Consider the following 21106-nt stretch of genomic DNA (forward strand, 5'->3'; position numbering starts at 1 on the left):
TGAGCTATGGAGTAGCCATAATATTAACACTTTAAAATTCTAGGTGACCAATTATTTAAGTGACTGTAAAATATAACATCCTAGGGATTCCAGATTATCCAGCAACCCAGAACATTTTCTGTTAGTTGACATAGTCTATGGCACAACCCCAGAGATAATGAAATCTGTTATTAGGCTCTTGCTTATGTTCTCTAAGCTCCCAGTGTTGTCCTCTGCAAACTACTGTTGACAACATAATAGATTAAGAGGCAAATTCTGCTTTTAGTTACACAAGTGTAAATCTGGAGAAACTCCATTGACTTCAGTGGGATAACTCTGAGCAGAATTTGGGCCTAACAGATCAACACTGTTGCTGTTATAGACACCAGCAGCTTCCCATAGGGATACACATCCTATACTGGAAGCAGGCAATTTATATAAGGGCTAGATTATTTTCCTAGTTACAGTGGTAAATGTAGAGTAACTCTGTTGAACTGGTGTGACTCCACTGACTGACGTAAATGGAATTTATACTGGTGTGAATGAGGAGACATTCTGGTCCAGGGGATAGAAATATCAGTAATGTAAATATGTTCTCCCCTTCCAAATAAGCAAGTAACTCTATCCCCCAAAAATCTGGGGAGGGGGGAGATAATCTGACCCTGGGTAATATTTCTCCCACTTACACCCTCTTCACCCACATTCCCAATATTTCTAAAAACATAGGCATTGCAAAGCAGTTATATGCAGTAAAAACCATTAAGCATTACAAATATTTCACATTTATAATACATTAGGGTAGCATGTTCAATACACTGTAGCATGTCAGTAAGACCCAAAGAGGACCAGACATCAGAAAGCTTATATCCAATAATCTTCTAAGTGGTTGAGTTGCTTATATCTGAAGAGTTGCTTAATTTGACCTAGAATTGGGCTAAAATCTCTTAAGAACAGGCTCTCTCTTGAGAATCCTGGTACTTTTGGATTATACCAAGGTTAGAAATGCTACAAGAAGAGCCTTTCAGCATTTCTGCTTCTGATTTAAATGAGGAAAATGTAGGCTATAGTCAACCAAACACTTTCACATCTAAGGCCTGGTCTACACTATTCGTTTAAACCGATTTTAGGAGTGTTAAACCGATTTAACGCCGCACCTGTCCACACTAAGAGGCCCATTATAGCAATATAAAGGGCTCTTTAAACCGGTTTCTGTACTCCTCCCCAACGAGAGAAGTAGCGCTAATATCGGTATTACCATATTGGATTAGGGTTAGTGTGGCCGCAAATCGACGGGATACCTCCGGGCGGTATCCCACAGTGCACCACTGTGACCGCTCTGGACAGCAATCTGAACTCGGATGCAGTGGCCAGGTAGACAGGAAAAGACCAGCGAACTTTTGAATATCATTTCCTGTTTGCCCAGCGTGGAGCTCCAATCAGCACGGGTGGCGATGCAGTCCCAAATCCAAAAAGAGCTCCAGCATGGACCGTACGGATGTGATCGCTGTATGGGCAGACAAATCTGTTCTATCAGAGCTCCGTTACAGAAGACGAAATTCCAAAGCATTTTTAAAAAATCTCCAGACAGAGGCCACAGCAGGGACTCAGCACACTGCTGCGTGACAAGCGTAACGGAAAGCCAAAGAATCAAATGGACGCTCATGGAGGAAGGGAGGGGGGACTGAGGACTCAAACTATCCCACAGTTCCTGCAGTCTCCGAAAAGCATTTGCATTCTTGGCTGAGCTCCCAATGCCTGTAGGGTCAAACACATTGTCCGGGGTGGTTCAGGGCATAGCTCGTCAATTTACCCCCCAGCCCCACCCCCAGAAGGAAAAGAGAAAAAAATCATCTCTTGACTCTTTTAAATGTCACCCTATGTGTACTGAATGCTGCTGGTAGACGCGATGCTGCGGCACTGAACTGTAGCATCCTCGCCCCCCCTCCTCGGTGGCTGATGGTACAATATGACTGATATCCATCGTCATCATCAGCCTTGTGGCAGATGGTGCAGTACAGAAGGACTGGTATCCATCCTCATCATCAGCCCATGAGTGCTACTACTTCCCAGTAGATGGTACAGAATGGCTGGTAACCGTCTTCATCATAGCAACAAGGGGCTGAGCTCCATCAGCCCCCACCCTTCATGTGTAAAGAAAAGATTCTGTTCTGCCTGGACTATCATAGCAGCGGGATGCTGGGCTCCTCTCCCCCACACTGCTTAATGTCCTGTCTGGACTATCATAGCAGCTGGAGGCTGCCTTCCCCTCATTTTATATCACTAACAAGTCACTGTTTCTTATTCCTGCATTCTTTATTACTTCATCACACAAATGGGGGGACACTGCAACGGTAGCCCAGGAAGGCTGGGGGAGGAGGGAAGCAACAGGCGGGGTTGTTGCAGGGGCAACCCCTGTGAATGGCATGCAGCTCATCATTTCTACGGGATCTGACATGGAGCAGCTGTGCTTTCTGGTTCTCTGATACACTGGTTCTCTAGTACACTTGCCTCATACTCTAGGCAGGACTGATTCTATTTTTAGATACCATAAAGGAGGGATTGACTCGTGGAGTCATTCCCATTTTTGTCTTTTGCGCCCCTGGCTGACCTCAGCCAGGGGCACCCATGATAGCAGCAGAGAGTACAGTACAGAAGGACTGGTAACCATCATCTCATTGTCAATTTACAATGGAAGCAGATGGTACAGAACGGTTGATAACCGTCTCTGCTATCATGCAGAAGCAAATGAATGCTGCTGTGTAGCGCTGCTGAATCGCCTCTGTCAGCGGCATCTAATACACATACAGTGACAGTGACAAAAGGCAAAACAGGCTCCATGCTTGCCATGCTATGGCATCTGCCAGGGCAATCCAGGGAAAAAGGGCGCGAAATGATTGTCTGCCGTTGCTTTCCCAGAGGAAGGAGTGACTGACGACATATACCCAGAACCACCCGCGACAATGATTTTTGCCCCATCAGGCACTGGGATCTCAACCCAGAATTCCAAGGGGCGGAGGAGACTGTGGGAACTATGGGATAGCTACGGAATAGCTACCCACAGTGCAACGCTCCAGAAATCGATGCTAGCCTCGGACCGTGGACACACACCACCGAATTAATGTGCTTAGTGTGGCCGCGTGCACTCGATTTTATACAATCTGTTTTACTAAACCGGTTTATGTAAAATTGGAATAATCCCATAGTGTAGACCTACCCCTAAGAGTAGGATCTATTAAAGCTTTCAGGCGAGGTTGAGGGAATTAGCGTTGCTCATTCCCTTAAGAACCATCATCTAACAAGGCATTGATAGCGTAGCAAATTTACACAATGCATGACAGAAATGTACACTATCTCTTTCTCTGCAAATATGTCCATGGTGCACACTCACTAGCTTAACCTCACACCTTTAATTAGTTTACTGATGTTTCCATGGGAGAAGATGAGATATAGAACAATCAGTGATCAGTGCCTGTGTTTGAAAAGATGAAGCTAAGCAAAATGCCAAGTATTTGCTTTGCATATTTTCCACTGTGAAAAGAGAGAGATTTGTGAAATTTTACAAAAGCAAAAACTGCAGAAATGTCAACATCATATGCTCACAACATTCTTTTTGCCAGTTAAAAAAAATTATTCAGATCCAACCTGATTGGCATTGACCCAAAGAGGAAAAATCTCTGGTAAGCCATGAGTCTTCTAGGGCAGTGTTCTTTCCATGCCTCAGATCCTACTTTGCCAGTCTGGTGGGTCACCAAGACCCAGATGGGGTTGGTAGAGTGGTGTATGATGCCAGCGGACTGCCTAAGATGACATTGCAGTCTCAAGCATTGGAATTCCCAACAGTCAATGGTGTTGACAGCAACAAGGTGTTTCATACAGGCACTATAATTTTCACTCTCTAAAAATTCAGTGAAAAGTTGGTGTCTTCATCAAGTAGGATTTTTTTTCCACAGAGCCCTAAGAAAAAGAAATTATACCTCCTTTGGTGATCTGTGTAGCCTCTGGTGATTTAAAGGTGTAATAGTGATAAAAAGACAAGATGCCAAATTATCTTCACATTTATGTCGTTGCTACCACATTGAAGATGTACCATTGTAAGTGAGAGGACAGTTTGGGACATGTGGGTACGTAAGTTAGGGCTCACATATAGGTCATGGATTTGACATGGTAGTCACTACAATCGGGTGATGGGGTGTTCAAGAGCCAACTTGAGTATCCACCTGCAGCGTGTTAACAATGTGGACAATTTATTAATCTTTATATTGGGCTCACAGTATGCCTGAACTAGGAATGCCATATAAGAACACTTTTGAACATGTCCATTTGGTTAGGAGAACCAGCTTAGACCTGAATTCGAGGCAGATGCAATATACTGCATAGGATCTTCAAGATCATTGAAAAAAAGTGGAGATTTCCCCTACCCTTTAGAAACAGCTCTGCTTGTCATTTAACATCTTGCTTACTTTATGAACTAGAAGTGCCACTTTGAGATGATGTCTGTTGCAATGACCACTCAGTGTGTGTTCTGTAGCTCTCCAGCTCTGAAAATACTGTCATAACAAGAGACAACCATGTGATCAGTTACCAAAAGTGATCAAAATAATTCAGACTGAATTGCTCAGGTCAAGAACTTCCAGACAAGTAGCAGCCAGGTGGGAAAAGATTTTTATTTACTGTTGAGTTATTACTTTGTATGTCATGGTATCCATTTCTACAAAAATGTATATGATAAGAGTAACAGTCATTCAAAATGTTTCACAAGACCTTATTATCTAATGCAGATGGTAAAAAGCTGAGTTAGCAGTTCATTCCTGTGTCTGTCTCTTTAGACGCAGTCACAGCAGCAACAGTAACAAATGTAAGCCCTATGCTATTTCACCAAAATGGAAAACTGAAAACATACATCAAAATCGGTAGCATGCTGCCCTTTCATCCGTTACTCCAGTGCATGCTGGGACAGCTTCAAATGGGTAGGGAAAGAGTGTGATTTGTTCTCATCCAGAAGAGCCTTGATGTTCCACTGCTGTTCTTAAGGAACTCACATTATAACATGCAATAGTAAAGCCGTTTTTTCTTGTTCATTACTGTTAATGAACTATTACATATAACATCACCTCTTTGGCAACAAACCACAATTCTCTCCTTTCTTCTTGTGGAAGTGATGGGCCGGTACCACTGGTGTTTCTCTTCCCTAGGGCTGAGTTACATATTCTGGCAATTGACTGCTCTCTGGGTAGACACAGAATAATAAAGTTAATGAAGAAGATGATGATCATACCTAGCCTTTCTACAGCACGTTTCAGTTGAGTGAAACTCCCATTGATTTCAGTGAGAATTACACTGAAATGACACACTCAAGGTCAAAGAGAGTCAGTAACAGAACAAAAGCCAACATACTATCTGGAATTAGGCGCAGGATCCTTGACACTCCTCCCACCTACTCTTCCCCTGTCAACTCTAACCCCTAGCTCATGCTCCAGCTTGGGAATGGTACAGAAAAGTATCATTTTCTTCTTTTGAATGTCAAAAAGTTTGTTCAGTTTGCCTCCTTTCCTCATTATTAATAGCTGCCTGTTCCTAACTGCTGATAGTCACAAAGCCCTGCAGTGAAAAATTCCACCAGGTTTATTGTACTGTGATTAATTTCACAGCAGGGATGCTTTCAGGGTAATTTTTCTGTTATGCAAATGTTGTGTTTGGTGTTTTTTCTAATATGTTATGGACATGAAAGGCCAGATTCTGCCCTTCAGTAAGGCCCCTGAGCTTCTCTGACACTACAACAGAGCTGTAAAGCTGCACTAAACTGGCAGCTGAAATTTTTCTGAAATAGCTGCCTTTGCATCAGCCCCCTCAGACTGCCAGCTGGTGTAGGGGGTGGGCTCAGAATATGTGGCTAGAGTGCCAATCCTCAGCCAGTGTAATTGAGACTGCTCTAAGCTACACGAGGGCCAGACTGGTCCCTAGCTGCCCCAGCAATTGGTAAGCACATGAGTGGCTTTAAGCCACCTTGCTCCCTCTCCTCATCCTCTGCTCTGGAGCTGCTGAGGATCTAACCCAAAGAATATAGCATTCTACTACCTTATGCCTAGAATTGCCACTCAGTGAGGTTTTGTAATGAGACAGAAAACCAACGGGGTTACTACAAGTTCAGAAAGGGAAGTTCTTTCAGTAGCACCATTCAGCTTTTTCCACCCCAAGACTCATTTGAGAGTCACAAAGCACTTAGCTAGCTTTTCTTTTTCTATATTCTATGAAGTTGGTGAAATTCAGTTCAAATACATCAGTGGGATTTAAGTGCATATTTAAACTAAGCATGCATTTGATTTTTTTGCTGAATCAGCATCTCACCTGACCTACAGCACCCTTGCTGCCTCTGTCCAGGGCCTCTTTGAGCAAAGGCTATCAGTTGTGTGGTGGATACATGGTAGGAGAAGACTGCCATATTTATTTTGAACAGTCATGGCTTGAACCCAGGGCTCTATTCTTGAAATACACTAACCTACCGATCAGCATCAGCCATAAAGACTGTGGGCTTTTGGTCCATCAGAAGCAGCAGGGCAGCATGGATAGATTATAGTGAGGCTGTTCTATTTCCTATGAATCCAAGCAACTCTAATATGTTACAGTGGAGGCTGTCTCTTTGTGCCAGATGACCTTCTCCCATTGATGTCAGTGGTGCAGGATTGCACCAGAATACTGTACAAAGTGGATGTTTTATGTTGCAACTTTTGTTATTTCCTCGTAGGCTCCAGAAAGAGAATTGTAATGTCCACATTTGAAATCACTATTCAGATATAACACCCCTGATCACTCCCTTCTCACAAGCCTTTCTGTGAGCATGGATTTTAGACAATCTTCAGTTAGAATATCTTGAAACCTGTGTTTTTTCTCCCATAATGGTTCTTATGAGATGAACCACCAGAAAAAATAAGATAACTGTAGCTCTGCACATCAGAACAGAGTCCACAAAAATGTTCCAAACTATTTGAAAAGTTTTTCAGACCAATGCTTGTGAGTGGCTGTTTTTGTTCTGTTTTCAGTCAAAAACCAGAGTACCATATGAGATTTTAATACCATATTCATACTAGCTGTGGCATTTCTAAATCCAAATCTGTCTCATCAAAGGCCTAACAAGATAGAATTGTGCTGATCCATGCTGAACTCTGGGCTTGCTTTCTTTTCTTTTCTATTATATCTTCTCACTAACATAGAGTAAAAATATCTATATAGTGAAGAAAGTGAGAAATACTACAGACCCAGAGTGATTAATTTTAATTGTGTGTTTATTAGAGGTGATGTCTTGTGGTTGAAAAGAGTATTTCTGTTTAAAAACAAAGAGAATATATTAAAATCAGTGAGGTAATTTCAATGTATAAATAGTCTCAGCAACAAACCCAGTGCTCTAGCTTCTTTGCATAAGAAAGCCAGATAGAAATGGAGTGCAGTTTGGTATGAATTAAATGGAGCTGAGTGACCTCTGCTAACAAATTTCAGTGCTTATATCTTTGTTAATTCACGATATTAGTGTTTACACCCATCTGAGATTATTCTAGCAAATGAGTTTACTCCCTGCAATATCTGTTCAAATGGCCAATGGTAAATGAATACTGCAGAATATTTTCAAAAGGTGAATTTTGAATTTGTGTTCATGAGTATTCTCCATTGGAAATCTGATTCTAAAAACCTCATCTGCTTCCAAGTGGGAAACCAAAACGTCCCATGGGTCTTGAGTCCAACCAGAACAGCTCATATTTGGAATATCAAATATTTGCAATGAATTGTTCACAAATAAGTTACAGGCTAAGAATTATTTTGAGAAATTCTTACGCAAATATTTTCAAATAATGAGTACATTTAAGAAACTATCAGCTGTTCCTGGGCAAGTCACAAGCAAGGTAACGAGAAGGAACTTTATGAATAAATTATTCTTCTGAATTATCCGTTCACGTCTAGCTTTAAATGACAATTCATCATCATTCAGATGCACAGATAGGATGCCACTAGATGTCACCAGTGCATTGACTTAAAGATTCCAGGATCAAACTATGTCTGCAAATAGTGTCTAAAAATTATTTTTGTTGCTGAGCTGTTTTTATAATCTATTTTCTGTTTGCCAAACTACATATTAATTAGATGGTGCCTAATGAAAACAAAGTAGCCAAGTGGACAAGGTCCTATATATTTCACAATGTCAGTGGCAATGTATTTCAAAGCTAGTTTTTTTTAAGTGCTTCTTTACTTGACAAAATGTTTTCCAAATGGCAGTAACCAACAAAAATGTTGCATTTGAGTAGACAGATGCTCTTGGAGAAATGATTGTAACAAGAATAATCAAGCAGCTCTAATTATGAGATGGACATATTTTTTTCACATACTGAAAACAGAAATGGGAAAAACAACTAGGGCCAGATCTGCAGCTGGTGTAAATTGTCATAACAGCAGTGGACATGCTATGGTACAATGAAAGAAAACCCAAACTGGTATGTAATTTACAGTATACCTTTCAGCTGCAACGTTGTTTCCCACAGCTCATTTGCTACGACAAATTCCTTCCATGATATTTTGCATTTCATACTAAAAGAAACAAAATCATACGTTTTATTAAAGCATCAGTGTAAAGTTTCTCTTTTACACAATCGAGTAATTAATTAATAATGCAAAATTAGATTGAAATAGCTACTCACCACCTTCAACAGCTGGTCACTTTGAGAACATGACAACAAACGTGTTGGATCGATTTCCACAGAATGAAGTAAGGAGTAAAGTTGGCAGCTACAGCTGAGTGCCCTTTGAACACCTTCTAAACTGCAAAACTAAACATAAATCACATTTCCTTTGTTTTCCTGACTTTTAAGACCTTTTAACAAATGTTGAGTCATGTTTAGAAATGGCATGTTGTTCCATGTGTAGAGTAACTTCTTTTGTTTTTCTTTCCTTCCCCCTGCAAAATGACTAAATGGACCATGGTAACTTGCCAGATTCTCTCCTACTGTCAGGGACGAGAAATAATAATGTTCCATTGTCTCCTCGTACATTATTTACTGATATTGTTATTACTTCTCAAAATACTCTATGTAAAATTATTTATTTATGTAAAATCCATTGCCGTTGCAATATGCTGCATTATAGTGTGGTATAGTATTAATGCTGGTTGTTCCAATACAGAGTAGCATCTACTGGAGCCTCGTTTTAAAGTTTGTTTTAATTTCCAATAAAAAATTAATGCAATGCAATAGCAAATATTTACAGGGATCAAAGCTTGTCTTAATTTCTTTTTTTGTTAAATCTAAACTAGGCCTCACTCTTCAAATATTATGTTTCAAAACAGTTTTTTTTTAAAACTACATTTTATGAATAAAGTAAGAAAATGCTGGGTGCAGAAATAACAATGATCATAAGGGAAGGTTAGTCATTTGGGAAGCAGACTTTCATATCTACCATCACCACTAAACTAATGCTCTTGCCTGATTTTTGTGTATGGCTGTGTGCTGGTTAATTTCTGTACATAAAAATACTGGTAGGCTATACTAAATGTTCTTAGTATAAGATTGACTGCGTTAACATATATTTACATAAACTTAATTGAAACAATATTTAAATACTGTTAATCAAGTACTTAGGTAACAAGAACTTTGGAAAAAAACCAAATCAGAAAGCATAAGGAAATATTTGCCTTGTAATTGTAGAATCAGGTGTGGGATACATTATTTTAAGCCACGCTTCTCTCCTTACTATTCAGTCACTCTAAACACATCCCCATCACTATCACAGATGATCCAGACAGCGTCTACAGCAATATTCTTCCGTGATCATAGTTTCTTACTGACTTTGGCTTTTATTGAGTTATGTTAAATCCAGGTTACCATTGCTATATCCTGGTTTCATTAATACCACACAAGATAAAAACAACACTAAAATAACAGATTTAATGCATCTTTCTACAGACTGTAAACTATCCCCCTGGAAGTTAGAGGCATTTTGAAATCAATAACCCCATTGCTCCCTCCTCCTCCCTGAATGCCACAATTGTTCTACAAACTCTCCAAAAAGACACTCACCGTTAAAAGAAAAAGAAACCACTACAAAGAGAAAGAACCTGTGTGTATTCCTCATGGCAATAATAAGAGGATGTGAATTACTGTTCTTCAGTCGAGACTGCTGAGGATAGGCGCAGCTGTCCGTGTTGCACAGGCATGAGAGAGAAAAGCAAACCTGAGCCTGGGAGATATTAAATTGCTGGAAAGAGAGAGACAGTAGGACCCAGCAGATCTCTCATCTGCAAAGTGGAGTTTTCATGAGCATGGGGATCCCTCCCCCTTTGCAATTGTTTAAAGAACCAGAGCAAGAGTAAAAGCATGTGAAAAGAAGAAACAGAATGTGCTAATATGAAATAAGCAAGAGGGGATTATAACGGCCAGTAAATAAACAAGGTCTGTAATATATAATAGCAAGAATTATGCATTTGTCTAACATTTAAATGGCTTTCTCATTAGTGGATGCATTGGAGCTGGCAGGGATGGCTGGCTCAGAAAGAGCTAGAGATAACTGTGTTCCAGAAGCCCAGCTAATGAAACTCACATAAGTGAATTATGGCCCAAATATTAGGATCACTTTTTGCATTAGTGGAAAGGGTGGTGGTGAATGACCAACTTTTCCACTATTTCCTCTCCAAAACCCAGACTGTATGTGGTCTGTTTTCAGCTAGATCTCTGAAAGCCCAAGGAAGTTGCAGCAGGAGTATGGTGAATTCATTGTGATTAACATTAATAGGATTTTAAAAGGGAGGTTAAATCAGCCCAGTGAGAAATAATAGTACCAATAACAAAGACACTGTTGAGAGGTAGTAGGGGAAGTTGGAGAACTCTGTGCCTGTCATTGTTACTGTTTGGAGAGTTCACATCCGATATCAGTATATGAAGGGTAGAAAATGTTATGTATTGTGGGATATACAGTGAAGAGTCATGAATCAGGGAGCGGGGGAAGGAGAGGTCACCTACCCTTTAAGGACAGAGAGAATGAATGATAGATTATTACTCTCTAATTACTGCCCAGAAGGCCAAGTGTATTGCCCAATCATTGTGCCTCTTAATCTATTTTAATTGCTGAACTTCTTACATGTATAGAAGGTAACTTTGTGCACGATCTGATTTTTACTCTCTTCTTTATTGATATCTTAAAGTGTGTATAAGGAGCTTTGAGGATAAAAAACTCTATGTCTGTACCAAGAATTACTGTTGTGTTAATGTCCATATCCTCCAAAAGTAGTCACTTGTAATGCGTTTCCTCTTATCTAGATCCTCGCCTATGCCTCGGTAATCTCTTGTTATTTATATTACGGGAATGTCAAGAGGCCAAATCAGGGATCACATTACGCTATGTGGTGTGCACTGTAATAGTTGTTATATCACTCTCATTACTTTCTCCCTCCTTTTTATTCCCTGTATGTTGTATCTAAGTTTAACTGATTTGAGCAGGAGTTAGTAAATGAGGTTTGTGCTTCAAAAACACTGTAGGAATTTTAGAGACGGCGACTGAGAAGAGAGAGACAGGATGGAGGAGCTGTGAATTTATCTCTGTCTGAGTGGATAAAAAAGCCACTGCAAGCCAAGTGATTGCATTTTAATCCTACTTATTGCAATCAAAATATAACACTGTCCTTGCCCCTTTCCTGCAGCCTCCAATTAAGCTCTTCCTTACAGTTCTAGATGTTATTTCCACCAGAAGACCAGCCCTTTGTGCAAGTTGTAACCCATACCATGCGTCCCAAATGGATTTCTCATACCGTACCTCTCCACTTCACACTACCTATCAAAACATGCATTCAGACTGGTATATTTTATTGTTCCGTGTGTCAAAGGCTGTGTTAGAGGCCCGTGAATCATATGACCACAGAGGTTCCTACATCTCTGATCTTATCTGGCAATCATGGCTTTAGTAATATTTAGGAAACTGTGCTCAGGACAGCTCTCAGCCTTGCCATTCTCTTCAGCTTTTGAGGTTGTAGTGGAGCAAAGTGTCACTCTGCTGGGAGAAAAACGCAAATGTTTGTTTTATTTTTATCCTCTCTGCTTCTGGCCCTCTTCTCCCTAAAGGAAAGACCTCCATCTGCCAACTGAATATAGCTCTGGGCTTTGGCAGCAGTCGTATTAGTAATGGATTTATGGAGCCTGGAGTCATCTTGCACCATCTCTGCACCTATATCCTTCCTGCAGACAGTTCACGCAGAATATTATATTACTTCATTGGTTTATGTGGTACCACAGAATGGGCAATCTGTGCTGAACAATTAACAGGCCCATGTTGTGAAGAGCTTACAGTCTAAAGCCATGAGAAGGCAGAGGATATATCAGAACAAACAAAGAGTAGATATGGCCATGCTAGCTGGAATACTTCAGAGTGAGTGGGCCAGAATAGGGTGAATGTGAGTGGTCCAGAGTAGCCGAAGGATTCCTAATCTCTCACTGACTGTGTTACTGCTCCATAGCCGGCGGAGCTGGAATCAGATAAGGAAAGCAGAGAAGAGGCAGACAGATTCTCTTCTGTTGTGTTTTGTTCCTTACTTTGCCATTAACATCTTGTGTGACCCTGAGGACAAGTCATTTAAACTCTCTGTGCATCATTTTAGCCATATGTACATTGATTCTCCACCAGGATGTTGTGGGGCTTTAGTAGTGTGTATTGAGCCTTGAGATCCTGAGATGAAAGGTCTTTCTACCAGACATTTTAGTATCTAGTATTGTGGAGTCACATACTAATGTTCTGCACACGCAGTGAAGATGTGAGGGAACAAATCTATCCATTTAATTGACCTAACTACAGGGATCGGACCTGCATTCTTTCCACCCCCAAAACTTCTTTTGATTTCAGTGGGCAGTTTGAATACATAAGGAATTCAGGAACACAATGTGCCCAAGAAATGAGCAGGTGATCTTGGCAGATTTAGCACTGTGTTTTTAGGCTGCCACTTGCATTACTTAAGAACCAGCCACAGATACTGAAGCTAGCTCAGAGGAAGCAGCCTGAGGCACAGCTGGCATCCCTAATGAGACTAGTATAGGCAGGGCTTTGGAGCTGTGCTCTGGCTCCGCTTCAGCTCCAGGCAAAAATCCGTGCTTTGGAGCTGTGCTCTGCGCTCCAGCTCCGGGCTCCACTCCAAAGCCCTGGGTACAGGTACAAGAAGAACACTGCAAAAAGAAATTGCTTCCAAGTGAAAAAACCACCATTTCCTTCAAGTAGTCATAATGTTGAACTGAAATTTAGGTTTTAGTGTGTGGTTAAAGTGAACTGAAGAGACACTTCAGATCAGCTTGGTAAAGATTGAACTAGCAAAATGGCTATCACTTTACTGCTGAAAATTGCTACAGAAAAATGTCTAATAAGAACGTAAATATATCAATATTTGCATTTCTGTAGCACCTTCCATCTGAGTGAACATTAATGAATTAATTAAACCTGGGTCATGGCTCATCTAATCAAAGGGATGTTTTCCTCAGCTCTGTGTTCTAATGGAGAATCAGTAAAAGCAGCAGAGTCTTGTGGCACCTTATAGACTAACAGACGTTTTGGAGCATGAGCTTTCGTGGGTGAATACCCACTTCATCGGATACAATGGAGAATGGAATCACTCACAAGTGACTCATCTTCTGAAACCTGCAATAAGCATGATGATGACTGGATAAAATTATATAAATGAGCTCATTATAAAAAGACCATTGAGACAAAGGCTCTTCGAGTCTGGAAGTTTTTTTGCACAAATGTAGCTACTCTGGTGCAAATCCCTGTTAAAGATGTGCTGTACTAGTATACAGAGGGCCTTTCACTTGAGCAACTCATTTTGTAAATTACTGGAGTAAATTGCACTGGTGTAAGCTGCATTTTGCGTTGGTGCAGTGTATCTACGTGTGGGGTTTGCCTGGGTGGAACTGCATTGGTGTAGTTGAACTACTGCAAGTTTCCCTAGTCTAGAGAAGCCCTCATACAATACAGGTCATTAACAGGAAATAATAGGATTGGTGTTATCTTCTGGAATCTGGTGCAGCGTAATCTGGCATGGTGTGGAACTGAAAGCACTTTTTCTGATTAGTAGTAGCAATTTCTATTGACAGACTAACCTGATGCCAACATTTTTCATCTGTAATGCTGGACCTTTTGTGTAGCAAACTAGCAAGCCCTGCTTAGCCGCTACTATGGGTGGTGGTGGGCAAATTTACAGAGTCGGTTCTTCAGAACTCCCGTCAAGAGTTCGATGCCCTGGAACAAACGAAGAAGCTGGCGAGGGCTTCCCTCCAGGCTTCGTTGGATGCAGCTGACTCCGCTGCCACGACTCTGGCCTCGGGTGTTGCCACGAGGCGCATTTCATGACTCCAGTTATTGAGCCTTCCCTCGCAGCTGCTGCACACTATACAGGACTTGCCCTTCAATGGCAAAGGCCCGTTCTCTGAAAAAACTGGCCCTAGGCTGCAAAGCCTAAAGGGCAGCAGGGTCACTTTGCGCTCTCTCTTGGCATGCACACGCCGGTGCTTCAGCGCCGACCTTTCCGTCCCCAGCCTCACCGCTCTTACCCTGCGACTAGTCAAAGACAGGACTTTGCCAGCAGGCGTCGCTTACGCGGTTGTAGGCGTCAATCAGGACCTCAAAGGAGCCAAAATTGCGGTCCTTCTAACCACCAATAGGACAAAAGCCTGCCCATCCTCGTCCCTCTTAGGGACCCCTCTCACGAGCGATTCCTCTTGCAAGAGGTGCGGACGCTCCGCTTCATCGGAGCTATATAGGAGGTATCTAAGGACGAAACCTAATCCCCTAGGCGAAGGGAGGTCTCAGACCTATCCTAGACCTGCGGGACCCCAACAAGTTCACGATGCAGATAAGTTCTGCATGGTACCCATGGGGACCGTCATCCCATCCTTGGATCCCGAAGACTGGAATGCCGCCCTCGATATGAAGGGCGCGTATTTTCACGTCGCCATTTCTCTTCCACACAGAAGGTACCCCCGGTTTGGGGCCTACCGTCGTTTCCAGCATACGGCCCTCCCGGTTGGCCTCTATACAGCCCAAGTGTATTCAAAGTGCAGGGCTGTAGTCGCCGCCTCTCTTCACCACCGTCGGATACACGTTCTCCGTATCTAAACGATTGGCTCATTCGAGGGACCACCGGGCCCAAGTTACCAGTCATGTGGGCATCGACACGGACCTATTCCTGTGTCTAGGCCTGATGATCAATAGAATAATCCACTCTGATTCCCGCACGGGGAATAGAATTCATTGAGGCCATCCTGGACTCCAGTTTCGCCAGAGCCTGCTTACCTCAGCCTCGGTTTCAGGCGATGGTAACAATTGTACAAGGTCAACGGACCTTCCCGGCAACTTTGGCTCACACTTGCCTAGGTTTCCTGAGTCACATGGCTGTCTGCACGTTTGTTTCCAAACATGCCAGGCTTCGCTTCCGTCCACTTCAATCGTGGCTCACCTTGGTGTACCACCCGGGCAGAGATTGCATACTCATGGTCGTCTCGTTCCCCCTGAGCATCCTAGGCTCCCTCGACCGGGAGTCAGCGCCCTCCCTGGTGTATCCAGGGATGCTGTTCCATTGACCCCTCGGGGTCCCTCGTGACAGACACCCCATCTCTCGGCTGGGTGCTCACCTGGGTCAATTTCGCACTCACGGCCTTCGGTCGGCTCAAGAGCTGGCCTTGCACATCGATGTCCGAGAGCTGAGAGCAGTCTGCTTTGTATACCAGGCGTTTCAGCTGGCGGATCGCCTCAGCAGATCCTTCCTGTCTCACAAGTGGTCGTTTCCTCCGGGCATTATCCATTCCGTTTTTCAGAAGTGGGACTTTCCCCGCATAGCCCTCTTCGCTCTCGCGAGAACGAAAAGAGAGAGAAGTTCTCTTCATTCCAAGACCTCTCCCCGGGCTCGATCTTGGAGGTGTTTTCTGATGCCGTGGATGAGCCATCGGCTGTACGTTTTTCCACTGTTCCGGCTGGTTCACAGGGTCCTGCTGAAACTCCGCAGGGACAGAGCGCACCTGATCATGATCGCTCCAGCGTGGCCCAGGCAACACTGGTATACCAGGTTGCTACCCCTGTCGATAGCCAACCCTATTTCCCTGCCTGTTTGCCCAGACCCCATAGCGCGGGATCACGGCAAGCTTCACCACCCAGACTTGTAATCCCTGCACCTCACAGCATGACTGCTGCGTGGCTGAACCGATCCGAGTTACATTGTTCTGCCTCGGTTCTACAGGATTCTCCTGGGTGGTAGGAAACCTTCCACTCGGTTAACGTATCTGGCAGAGTGGAAGCGTTTTCTCCTGCTGCTATGTAACGCACAATGTTTCTCCCGCCGAGGTCCCGATCCATTCCGTCTTGGTCTACCTCTGGTCTCTCAAACAGCAGCACCAGGCGCGGTCCTCCTTAAGGGTGCACTTGGCAGCCATCTCTCCCTTCCACCCAGCGGAGAGTGGCCACTCCGTATTCTTACACCTTGTGGTTTATAAGTTCCTCAAGGGCTTGGAGCGTTATACCCCCCCAGTTGGCCCCGCCAAAACCTGGGTCTTCAACCTGGTTCTAACCAGTTTTATGATTGCCCCATTCGAGCCACTGACAACATGCTCACTAACACCTGTCCCGGAAGACAGGTTTCCTTGTAGCCTTTCTATCGGCCAGACGAGTCTCCGAGCTTCAGGCTCTCACGATGGACCCACGGTATACTGTGTTCCTCAAGGACAAGGGCAGTTGTTACCACGTCCGACCTTCCTCCCTAAGGTGGTGTCGGCCTCTCATCTCAACCAGGATATCTTCCTTCCGGTCTTCTTTCCGAAGCCACACTCATCGCAAGGAGAGCACCAATTGCCCTCCCTAGACGTCCATAGGGCGTCCGTCTATATCGAGCAGACAAAGCCCTTTCGTAACGCCCCCAAACCTTCGTCGTACCGGCATACCGGACGAAGGGCATACCTGTCTCCTCCTAGAGGATTTCATCTTCAATGACGTTGTGCATCTGCACCTCCTGTGTTTTGGCCCATGTTCCATAGAACCACCTTACTGCACATTCCACCAGGGCTCAGGCTTCTCTGTTGCCTTCCTGGCTCACATACCCTTTCAGGGGATGTGTCGTGCAACTACCTGGTCCTCGGTCCACACCTTTGCCTCATTGGTCCAAGAGTCCAGAGCTGATGCAGCCTTTGGCTCAGCAGTTTGCATTCTGCAGCATCTAACTCCGACCCCACCGCCTACGTAAGGCTTGGGAATCACCTAACTGGAATGCATAGGAGCAATCACTCGAAGAAGAAAAGACGGTTACTCACCGTTGTAACTGTTGTTCTTCGAGATGTGTTGCTCCTATCCATTCCAGACCCGCCCTCCTTCCCCACTGTCGGAGTAGCCGGCAAGAAGGAACTGAGGGGCGGATGGGTTGGCAGGGGTATATATCCTGCGCCATAGCGGCGCCACTCCAGGGAGCGCCCAGCCGACCCACCGAGTGTTGCTAGGGTAAAAATCTTCCGACGAACGTGCACGCGGCGCGCACACACCCAACTGGAATGGATAGGAGCAACACATCTCGAAGAACAACAGTTACAACGGTGAGTAACCGTCTTTTCTTTTTAGTCAGGAATTCCTGGACTTTGGCAATTTTAGTGGAGTGAGTGTTCTGTCTTTTTTCCCGAAACAGTCGTGGTTTAGCATCCTACAGGGGAGAGGCTACCAGCACAACACCCTGTAATGGTTTTGATTCTTTTAGAAAAGTTCAAAGGCACAGTAAATCTGTCAGTGGACAAGGGAGAGGTTAACTAGCACTTTACCTTGTACTTTTTCCCTGCTGTCCAGAAGGCACAGTGGAGCTAGAAGGAGAAATAGGCTAATCATCAGTAGGAGAATTTTCCTGATGTGGAGGGGTCTTTTTGCAGTGAGAATCATGGGTACAGGCAGTCAGTCTTTGGCACTTTACAGCGATGTTGGTAGTCAGCAGGACTTAATAAGGGCCTTTCCAGCATGGAGCCAAAGCAGTCTTTTGTTGGTGGACCTTTACATTGATTCAGTCTTCTGGTTCCAAGGAGTGGCAGGGCTGCTAGGGTCTTTGGGTAGCACTTCTTTACCTGTGAGAAAAGAAACCTAACACATTTCATTAGTGCTTGGCAGTGTTTTGCAGATCTTATAACTGTGTGAGCAAATTCAAGCCCCACCCCTTTTCCTGGTTGTCAGCCAAATCTTAACTGTGAGCAGTGTCCTTGAATGGAGTCAGTGTTTTATCTATAGCCTGAGCTTGCTAGCTATTTTATTTTTCCAGTTAACTCATTCCATTTTTTTTTCTTTTTGGCTTTTTTTTTTAACCTACAAAGGAAACTTTCACTCTTCACTCATACACCTTTTTTTCTTACCAATGAACACATAAACATTGCCATTATACAAGACATTAGTCTTATTATTTAATGTATGCCATATATGCCCTTCTACTAAAATAACCTTATTACAGAGCTTTGGAGCAACAAGCCAGGACAAGCACACCCACTTTGATGAGTTCATTCAATACAACCTCTAGTCCAATAGCTTCCCACCATCCCCAGCCCTCTGGCTAGAAGTCTGAGGTAGCCAGAAGGATCCCATGTACAATATGGAGAGTGGGTTAACTTTTCATGTCCTTGCTTCCAAAGACTGTTGGTATGCAAATTTTAATAACAATTTTCAATTAAAAGATTTGGCCAATGAAGTTTTTTTTCTTACTTAAGGAAATGTATTAGACTTTAGTATATTACATTTTCCTGATGTATCCAAACACTTTGTATTCCAAAGTTGAATAAAACAAGTATCTGCATTTTAATCCTTCTGTTTGATTTTTAAACTAGACCATCTTATGAAAATATTAAACACAACAATTCTGGCCACGAGACAAACACCACAAGACAGGACATAGAACACAAAACATAATTCCTATTGTGCCAGTAAATGCATGGTACTTTAAATGCTGTTCAGCTGGCATCAGTTTTCTCTGATTATCTGAAAGACAAAAGACAGAGGTCTACCCTTCTGGGCAGTCAATCATCGCTTAAAATATACAAATACCCTTGTTGATTTCAGGCAAAACAGAGGAATTACCCCATATTTTCTTGTATGTGTTTTATAGGCAGCCCAGGTTTCAGTGGCTTTTACCTTAGCAGTTAGATAATTTGCATTAATACAGATGCTTTCTGGCTTGCTTTTTACTTTTAACTTTTGCTTTTAAACACTGAAAGAAAACATCACCACTTATAGTGCCCTTAGAGCCTAATAAAATTTCAATTACATAGCACTGTATACATTCTTCAGCTAATTCAACTAAATTGTTCATAGCCAAATGATTGCAATCCAATAATTTCTTTGCCTGAATTTATTTACAAACATTTCAAAGACACCAAGAACTTTTTCTTTTTAGCATTTTTACAAAGTTCAACTGCTGTTCCCTCCAGCAACTACAGAGTTAACTTTTCACTCTTTCTTAAATCACTTGCTTGTCTCCCAACAGCCACTTTTATCAACTTAAATCACCATTTCAAGTATTGCCCTGGGTATTTGAAATCCCCATGCTTACACTTACTTACGCCTTTCTTCCACTACACCCTCAAAATTTTCCAACCTGTTTTTCAATCTTTCTGTCTCTTGCCTGCCCGCCTGGGCCCGATCCTGCTTGTCTCGCTGAACCGTCCCTTCCATGGGCACCGACTTGTTCCACTACCAGTTTAGCTAGGAGGGTGGGCTTCTTAACTAGCCCCCACCCCTTCTGGTCTTTTCCCTTAAACATTTTTACTCACAAGACTACCCGAGTCCTCCCTTGTGAGGCTTGCCACCTGGGCAAAAACACATGGCCCATTGGGTAAAGGCTATTTACTTAACATATAATCCAAACCCCTTTAGAGGGTTTACCCAGAGACCCACCCATCTGTCTGCTGACACTTAAACAGAAAAGAGAATTACACAGAGAGCAGAGGGAATTACGGTCTAATCCAGGTTTTTTTCCACTTCTATACACTGACCGCTACAGGGGACGGGACAGAAGGATCTTAATTCGACCTTAGAGCTTCATTGCACGCAATGGCTTCCACCCCGAGGAATTACAAATGAGAGGCTCAGTTTCGCCCACACACCTAACGCCCAAATGAACAGAGCAGAAAAACATTAACCGGTTAACCAAACCAGAACCAGATAACAAACCAGAACCAGATAAGAACCCGGCCCCCAACCAGAACCAGATAGTATTTCCTTATTCTATTAAGGCTCACCTTATCGGAGCACAAACCCCAGGGGCTGCAGAGAAGTGAGGAAGAGGGGTTAAGCACCCCAGTGGTATAACACACCCCAAAAGCATATTTTAAGTCCGTATAAATATTAACCCTTTTCCCTTAGCATAAAAGCAGGCTGCGGTTAGGGCTTTTAACTCTGCAGCTTGGGCACTCACCCTGGGAGAGAGCTTTTCCTATTAATACAGTCTGACTACTAGTAACTGCATATCCAGAGTGTCTGATTTTTTCACGAACAAACGCAGATTCATTCACAAACAACCTTTTTTTTTGTTTTTTCCCAATGTCCTTCTGCACCACAATAATGACAACCACTACTTTTAACTTTTTTTTTACATCCTCTGCCTCTCGCTGCTTTTTTTTCCCATTAAACATTTTAGTAGCAATGCTAACTACTACAGACAAACTTTTCCCTTGCATACCATTTGGATGCTCTTTAAATTTCTTTGCAATATCCTTTGCACATTGTGACATGAAAACCATTTTAACCATCTCCTTTCTATGATCAGTTTTAGGATTTAAATTCTCATGCTTTCTAATTTCACAAATCAGTCAAGCACAAAAGTCAGAGGGGTGCTCGTCTGGACACTGAACACAAGCAATTACATTTGCCCAAATGGGCACATGAATGAAAAAGATTATGCAGAACATTTTTCCACTGCCTCAGGATTGTCTCATAAGTGAGGCATAGTGCACTGCCAGTCAAACAAATCTAAAGTTGTAAATAGGGTATGGATAAAAACCATCTTATGTTCCCCAGCAACCAGTGGAACCAGATAAATTCTCTTGTAATATCAGGGGTGTCTTAGAAACATTTTCCCTTATGGAGTTAAGTAACCTAGTGGGGGTCCACAAGGGCG

The 21106-nt window shown here is 42.9% G+C and overlaps 1 long non-coding RNA gene across 1 annotated transcript; it reads right to left on the reverse strand.

The window, feature by feature from the left end:
* Nucleotides 1-4634: 4634 nt before the first annotated feature.
* LOC123343833 lies at nt 4635-10458 on the reverse strand. Its single transcript, XR_006572382.1, has 4 exons — nt 10035-10458; nt 8661-8789; nt 8477-8550; nt 4635-5205 (listed from the first exon to the last, which is right to left on the reverse strand). It is a non-coding gene; the product is annotated as an uncharacterized LOC123343833 (long non-coding RNA).
* Between the last annotated feature and the right edge of the window lie 10648 nt (nt 10459-21106).

The sequence above is a fragment of the Mauremys mutica genome, chromosome 11 (genome assembly GCF_020497125.1).
Source record: "Mauremys mutica isolate MM-2020 ecotype Southern chromosome 11, ASM2049712v1, whole genome shotgun sequence".
Taxonomy (NCBI): domain Eukaryota; kingdom Metazoa; phylum Chordata; order Testudines; family Geoemydidae; genus Mauremys; species Mauremys mutica.